Below are 8,718 nucleotides of genomic sequence, written 5' to 3'. Positions count from 1 at the left end.
AATATACAATTCAACCTATAATGCGCCAATATTTACAGCGAAATTGTCTATAACACAACAGCATTAAAACAACAACATAATAAAATAAAAAAACACTTATTTCTATGGGGAAATAGGGTAGGCACTCTTCGGAGTAGGACAAAAAACAGTTACAATACGTCATAAACCTATTAGAATACGTTGACGCCTAAATAACATATAAAAATGTATTCGACGTTTAAGCCCTACAATTTGGCCATAACTGTTTGTATTTGGTTAAGGATAAGAGTGGGGTATACTTGGAAGTTGGGTTGGGGGATGGAGCTATTGGTAGAAATCGGTATGGGCCTGGGGTTAGGTAAATCTTATTCTGGCTATTTAGGTCTCAATTTGACAGAATCAGGTCTTATATCAACATTTGTCAAATCTAATTTGTTTTATCCTATTTCGATTTTGGTTTAAATCCTACTTTGATCTTGTTCCAACTACTCACCAAAGCCGTAGCATTCGAGCTGTTGATCGTATTGTCCGGAGTTTGCCTCTTGCCATGTTTGTTTCATATCCGCTTCCACTTGCCTAAAAGTTTACCCTCCGTGAGTTACACAAGTATTAGTAAATCAGGTCAAAAAAGTATTTATAACAGGGTTAATAATGGATATATTTATGTACAATCTTGTGGCGTACATGATTCCGCGTCGGCGCGCGCTTAGCGAAGCGTGCAATTTGCCTTTTTTGTGTTGTGCTTTATAATCGAGTGTTGTGTTGCGCTGACCCCATTATTCCATCTACACATCTCGCAATAAAGCATCAACCGCTTCACTGGTGACCCCGCAACTTTAAAACGTTCTTTTGAAGTCGAAGATGGAAGCTGAACACGCCGTTTCGATCAAGCTTCCTACGTTCTGGCCAACACAGCCACGTGTTTGGCTGCAGCAGGTAGAGGCGCAGTTTGCTACTAAGAAAATTGTTGAAGTTAAAACTAAGTTCTATTACATAGTTTCTGCGCTCGACCAAGGAACTGCAGTACGTTTAATTGACCTGCTGGAGCGCCAGCCGGCCGAAGGCACGTACGACGCAATCAACGCTTGCTGCAGTCATTTACGCTTTCCAAGCAGGAACGAGCAGCGCAGCTTTTAAACATGCCTCCTTTGGGCGACAAGAAACCCTCTGTTTTAATGGACGAGATGCTTGCCCTACTCCGAGACCACCGTTCTTTGTTCTTTTTGAACATTTGTTTTTGCAGCACATGCCTGAGGATATCCGGTTAGTATTGGCATGCGAGGATACCACAGATCTTCGACGATTGGCTCTGAAGGCAGACATTTTATGGCTTTCTCGCAGTAGCAACAATGAGTTTGCTGTAAGCAAGGTGCAACGCGGTAAGCAATTTCGCAATTTCAGCGATAAAACTACTGGTATATGTTTCTACCAGACGCTTTGGAGCAGACGCACGTCAATGCAGCCCACCATGTTCTTTTCAGGGAAACGACAAGGCCGGCTGCCTGTGATAGCGAAGACAGCCGGCAATACTTTCAGTCTATTTTTTCTTTGGGACCGGGTTTCTGGTCATAACTTTTTAGTGGACACTGAAGCTCAAGTAAGTGCCCTTCCACCTACCGGTCTCAAACGACGCACAAACCCGAAGGGTTCCGTTCTTAAGGCTGCAAATGGTAGTTTAATCGCCACTTACGGTTACAAAATGGTTACACTCCACATCCCGGCTGGAGTTTTTAAATGGAGGTTTGTGTTGGCAGACGTTTTACGCTCACTGCTCGGTGCAGACTTTCTTCGCGCTAACCGCTTGTTAGTCGATATTAAAAGGAAACTTCTTGTACACTCAGATGCTTTTTCTACTTACCCTTTAAGAGTATATCGCTGTCCACCGCCTCAAATTAACACACTTAATTCGTTGCTTTCTCCATTTGAAAGATTATTGGATAGGTTTCCTAGTCTGAAAATCCCTAGTTTTTCCGATGCCTTGCCTAAACATGGCGTCCAACACTATATTATGACCACTGGCCAACCTGTACATTCCCGCGTCAGACGCCTTTCGCCTGAAAAGTTATCGTTAGCTAGGGCTGAATTTCAAAACATGCTCAAGTGCGCCGGTCATCCAGCCCATGGTCGTCACCTCTCCACATGGTAGAGAAGCCCTCGGGTGGCATGGTAGAGAACCCCTCGGGCGTTACTCTATACCCCACATCCACGACTTTACTGCACGTCTGGCTGGTTGTACCGTATTTTCTAAAATACACTTAATACGAGGCTATCATCAGGTTCCAGTTGCTGAAGCAGACATCGCAAAGACTGCTGTCATCACGCCATTTGGTCTCTTCGAGTTTCTTCGAACTTCGTTTGGGTTGAAGAATGCCGCGCAAACTTTTCAGAGGACGATGGACTCAATTTGTCAAGGTTTGCAATTTATTTATGTTTACCTCGATGACATTCTAGTTGCTAGTCCAACCAAGGCTGGTCATATGCAACACTTAACGCAACTTTTTCAGCGGCTTTCAGACCACGGTCTTGTTCTGAACCTGCAAAAGTGCGAGTTCGGTAAAGAAAGACTGGAGTTCCTCGGTTATTTCGTTGACCAGCACGGAGTCAAGCCTCTACCTTCGAAAGTTGACGCAATCAACAACATTCCTGTGCCACAAACCGTCAAGGGTTTGCAGGAGTTTTGCGGTATGATAAACTTCTTTCACAGGTTTATTCCAAATGTCGCAGACATTATAAAGCCACTGTATGGTTTCTTATCCGGCAAGCCGAGGTCACTCATTTGGACTCGCGTTCTTCAGGAAGCTTTCGACAAAGCAAAGAATGCACTCGCTAACGCAACACTTTTGCATCACCCGGAGTGGCAAGCCAGCATCGCGCTCACAGTTGATGCTTCGCAGTCTGCCGTCGGCGCAGTCATCCAACAACTTAAAGAAGGCTGCTGGGTCCCTGACGTTTTTCAGTCGTCAACTGAGAAAACCCGAAACCAGGTACAGTGCCTTCGATCGCGAGTTGTTAGCACTGCACCTAGCAATCAGGCACTTTCGCTACTTTCTTGAAGGCCGCAACTTCACAGCCTATACTGATCTCAAACCTCTCACTTTCGCATTCAAGAAAGTTTCAGATCCGTGGTCTGCTCGTCAGCAACGTCAACTCTCCTATATTTCCCAGTTTACCACCGATGTCCAACACATCAGCGGCAAGTCAAATACAGTTGCTGATGCGCTATCGAGGTCATTCGTCCATTCCTTAGAAGGTTCAGCTGCAGACTTGGACTTCGAGGCACTAGCGCGTGCACAACAGACGGACTAAGTACAATCTTACCGCACTGCTTACCGCACTGCTGTTACAGGGTTGACTTTGAAGGATATTTCAATTGGTTCTTCTGCAACTACACTCCTGTGCGATGTATCTACAGGTAATCCTCTTCCAATTGTCCCTGCATCATGGCAGAAAAAAGTGTTTGACGTCGTACATGGGTTATCACACCCATCCATCCGCATCACGAAAAAACTTATGGCCTCAAAGTTTGTCTGGCATGGCATGAAAAAGAATGTTGTCCAATGGGCCAAGCAATGCATCTGTTGTCAGCGTTCCAAGGTTCAACGCCATGTTCGTTCTCCACTGAAGGACTACATACCTCCGTCTGCTCGTTTTCAGCACATAAATATCGACATTGTTGGTCCACTTCCACTGTGTCAAGGCCATAGGTATGTTTTTACAATTGTCGACAGGTTCTCACGATGGCCGGAAGCTATACCAATGGAAGACGCTACCACACTCACCTGTGCGCGGGCTCTCATATTTCATTGGCTCTCCAGATTCGGCATTCCAAGACACATGTCATCGCATCGAGGCCCGCAGTTCACGTCTGAGCTGTGGACTACCGTAGGCCAACTATTGGGTATTCACCTCCACCGCACGACAGCATTCCATCCTCAAGCGAACGGCTTGGTGGAGCGTTTTCACCGTCATTTGAAGAGCGCATTGATGGCACGCTTGACGGGATCAAACTGGATGGACGAGTTGCCTTGGGTGTTGCTGGGCATTAGAACTGCTCCTAAGGAAGACTTAAAAGCGTCATCCGCCGAGTTGGTTTATGGAGCACCTGTAACAGTTCCGGGTGAATTCATTGCTAATGGAAGAGGTTTAACTTCTAACTTTTTTCCTGCCTTACAGGACACTCTCCGACAGCTGTTGCCACAACCGATGTCGCGTCACAGCAACCCTCGTATTTCCGTCCCGTCGACATTGAAGAATAGCCCGTGACACTCATCGAGCTCCTCTGACCAAACCGTACGATGGCCCATATAAGGTCCTTCAGGCGTCCAGCAAAACCTTCCTTCTAGATGTTGGAGGTCGTCAACAGACCATTTCCATCGACCGCTTGAAACCGGCTCACGTCGATTTAACTAAACCGGTTCCAGTCGCGCAACCTCCGGCCAGAGGACGACCAAGACGCACAACGTTTATCCCCCGCAACGCTACGCGGCTTTTTATATGCCCGCTTCTGGAGGGGGGTTCTGTGGCGTACATGATTCCGCGTGCCGACGCTTAGCGAAGCGTGCAATTTGCCTTTTTTGTGTTGTGCTTTATAATCGAGTGTTATGTTGCGCTGACCCCATTATTCCATCTACACATCTCGCAATAAAGCATCAACCGCTTCAATATAATATTAAAAAATGATGGAATATAAATAAGTGTAATTACCAAGAAATATGTAAGGTACTTCTTAGCGTAAATATGAAAAAGGTGACTTAATAAGGTATTTTATTTCTGGATAAAAAGAAGAATAAAAATACCTTATAAAATCAACTATGTAATGTCGGAGTTTAAATATAACCATAACCAATAACCATGGCACTACAAAAAGAACCATGAAATATAAGGTTAACATAATAAAATAAAAAATTATCTCTGTAACTTTAAAAACTAAGAATTCCAAATGAAAAGGTTGTTTTAAAAAAAAATTGGTGATTTTTACGATACCTATAACCTATAGTCCGTAATACCACTTAATATTTTAAGAGACATTAGCTGAAAAAAGAAAAGCCAAAAATAAAATAAAAACTCACTGATTATTAAGTTACATAAACCAAAAAAATGCTGTCATTCTAAAACGGTTACAAAAACATAAAGACGATTTATTCTAAAAATAAATTGCAAACCTCAAGTTAGAGGTGGAAAGTGGCTCAAACTCTTCTTGCGTTAGTTTGCTCGGATATTTCTCGCCTTCCTCGTTACAACCGACCTTTTTCCAAATTGTGTTGAGACAATCTCGAGTGTTGGGGCCGTCATAGAGGGTGCAGTTGTCAGGAAAGTCTGAAAACGATCGGCACAAAGATAAAGTAATGACAAAAATGAGAAAAAAAGAAAGTTAATTAATTTTTGTAATAGGTAAGAAATTGTAATAAAAACAAAAATATTGAAGTAAAAAAAAATTAAAAGATAAGGATAAAAATATAATTACCGATTTAGTAACAAAAACTAAAACTGTCTTTATTTGGGAAACAGATGTTGTTGCTAAACATCAAAAACAGTGGTTAAACTTGTTTTACTCACTTATCACAAATTTAATATTCCGAAAACTTAATTTTCAAGTTAAAGTACATAGTTTTCTCTAAATTAATATTGCATGTAGCAACGCAAATTAATAATTTAATTTACCTATTCCATAGCAGTTCAATTGTTCGGTCGCGTTGGTAGCTGAGGCAGCTATTGTCGAAGCCACGTTCGATTGAATCGCACTAAAACACAAAAAAAAATGTGAAGATATAATGCGAATATCAAAGCCGATGTAGGTAGCATTTTGAACGTTTCGAATATCTCTTTTATTCATTTTCAAACTGTGAATAAAGAGGTATATGTTCAAAACCTTCAAGATATGCTACATAATTCCGTATAGGCATTTATATTTTTACTATGTCGTACGACAATCTCAAACCATTATGCTCCATAGTGAAGAAAGATTTTGGTAACCAAGTAAAAATTGCAAAAGTAAAATATAGTATATTTTAGTTGGAATCTTATTACTCAGTAAAGGGTTCATTCAAAAGCCGAATACACTTTTTGGTTGTTTTAACTTTAAGAATTAAACCGCATACCTTATATTCAACGTCGACATTTTTTCTATCTGTTCATCGGACAACTTCTCGGGATAACCTTCCCCTTCAGCCAGACAACCGGATTCTTTCCATGTTTCTGATAAACATTCGACAGAGTGTGGTCCTTCAAAAGACGTGCATCCAGCAGGTAACACTGTAAAGCAAAAAAAAAATTAAATTAAAAGATCGCTTAGTTTGTTTTTTTGGGGGTTAAAGCAACAAATTTGCAATAAATACAAATAGAGATATCCAGTTGTTTAAGTAGTTGAATTATTTTTTCTTTAATTTTTGTTATACACATTAAGTCTGTTCACAACATTTACATAGTGCATTTACCCAAAAAGTGAAACAATTTGAATGAAGTGATAGGCAGCGATTTGCAACAAATAGAAATTTCAGATGGTATGATTTTAAATCTTATTTTATTTTCTACTGTAACAAGGTAAATTTGTTTTTGGTTTTTAATCATTTCACTTTGTTTCCTACATTTATGATAGTGCAGTGTATTTCAATGAAAAGTAAAACGTGTTTTATTAAATAATAGGCAACATATATACACAATAAATATAAAATTTAAGTCATGTGGTTGATGATATTTCAATAACTGATATTTCAATTAATAAGGTTTTATTTTAAAATAACAAGGCAATCATTTTGACTGGTTGTTGTAACACTTTAGCACAGTGCATTTACAATAAAATTTTTAAGTTTTAAGAAAACCTTTATCTTAAAAGGTAAAACAAACACTACCTTTGCCAAAACACTCCTTTTGGCTGACTGTGTCTGTCCTTGCACTATCTTTTAATTTTTGAATTTTCGCCGTGACGTTACTGCAAGGAAATGCAATACAAAAATATTTTATTACATAGGCTAGGGATTGCAAAATAACATAGCAATAAATAAAATCTTGCTTAACCAATAAAAATATTTAAGGTTTTGCGACAGTGATGTTTCGCTATCGAGTATTCATATTTGTGTGAATCCCGTTATTTCAAATATAAAAATTACTAGCACACGCATTGTCTAAAAAACACTATTATCAAAATAAAAAGTAATTCCAAATAGATGGGGCAATAAGTCATTTATCACTAACAAATAATTAAATGTATGCCCATGTTTGTCTTAGTAATAATTTTGCAATCCTAAAATAGGCCTTCATATATTTAAACAAAAAAAGTTATGATCACTAGGGGGAATTAAAATTTTTTTTTTTCAAATGCAAAACTTGTATAACTTTATACATACCATGCAAAAAAAATATATTTTCACTGACACAAGTAACATAAGCGATAGCTATTTAATTTTTAACAATATAAAAAAAGTTTAGTTGGTAACAAGTTAAGAAATAATATTCTACAGACTATGACACTAAAATTTTTGAAAAATAACTTAAACTTAACTTTATAAAACAAAGTTGACAGTATTATGCTTATGAGAATCACCGTATATTTTTTCCCTCGTAGTTCGACATAAAGACATCTTCTGTCATCAAACTCGGAATCAGGGTTCCTTCTTCTAAACAACCAACTTCAAGCCAAATTGCAGTGACGCATTCCACAGGTAATGTGCCGAGGTAGAATTCACAACCCTCAAGAAATTCTACATAACGTACAAACAAACAAATCAAATAATTTCCTGGGTTGTTTATTAGAAAATGTCTGTTTTTTTGTTGAGATGGTGTAAATATCAAGGTTTAAATTTGCATGTACACCGGGTTACCCACATACCTAGTTTATTTTAAAATATGACCTTAACAATTTGGAACAATTAAATTTGTCGAAAAATGTAGGTTTTGGGGGTATTGAGAGTGTTGGAAAACAAATTTGTTTTGCAGCAATATGTGCACGGGAATATATCCTTAATCAACAAAGACTATTGCAGTAGTCTAAAAATGGAAACGGTAACACTGATATGCACAAATAACAAGCGGCTATGTGTTCATCAACTAACTACTGTATATAGAAAAACCGTGAATAATTTTGGTTCAAAATCAAAATTCATTGCTATTTATTCAGCACATTTGTTCCAAATATGTTTGTGTAATCAGGATTAGGAGAAAAACATTTATCATTGTTAATGAAATCAAATGCAACATTTGGTAAAACTACCTAAGCCGAAGCATTCCATCTGTGATGTGTCATTACCACCCAAAGCTTTCTCGTGCGTTGCATCATATTCATCGATTAAGGTCCTGTAACGAAATTTTGTTTGGTTTGTTGGTTATACAAAAAATAGAAAATCGTCTATACTTTAATTTCATCTGTTTATATTTCGCAGCTTGTTGTTCATCAAGGTTTTTAATAAAGAGATCGCCGTCCTTCAAACAGCCTGCTTCCAACCATACAGTTTCTATACATTCATCGGATAAGGGCGGTTCGAAAGAGGAACAACCCGTAGGGAATTCTAAAAACAAAATTTCGAATTGCAATGGACAATAAAAATACTACGAAATTTGAAAGAAAATCAAATGGATCAATCAACACTAAATAATGACTACAAAAAACATGTTAAAGGAGATATATAAATATATATACAGGGTGCATACAATATAGCGCAACATAAGGGTTCTTCAACAAGGTATGAGATCAAAAAATGTGAAAAAAAGTACTACATAGGCTTCGCGAATCGTGTACAATCAAAT

The 8,718-nt window shown here is 38.7% G+C and overlaps 1 pseudogene; it reads left to right on the top strand.

The window, feature by feature from the left end:
• The first annotated feature begins 840 nt into the window (after positions 1 to 840).
• Positions 841 to 1,487, top strand: LOC146169897 (uncharacterized; annotated as a pseudogene).
• Positions 1,488 to 8,718: the final 7,231 nt, after the last annotated feature.

This window comes from Ascidiella aspersa, chromosome 1 (genome assembly GCF_963924565.1).
Source record: "Ascidiella aspersa chromosome 1, kaAscAspe10.2, whole genome shotgun sequence".
Taxonomy (NCBI): Eukaryota; Metazoa; Chordata; class Ascidiacea; order Phlebobranchia; family Ascidiidae; genus Ascidiella; species Ascidiella aspersa.
Note: the sequence above shows the minus strand (reverse complement) of the source record. Positions and strands in the feature narration are given on the sequence as shown.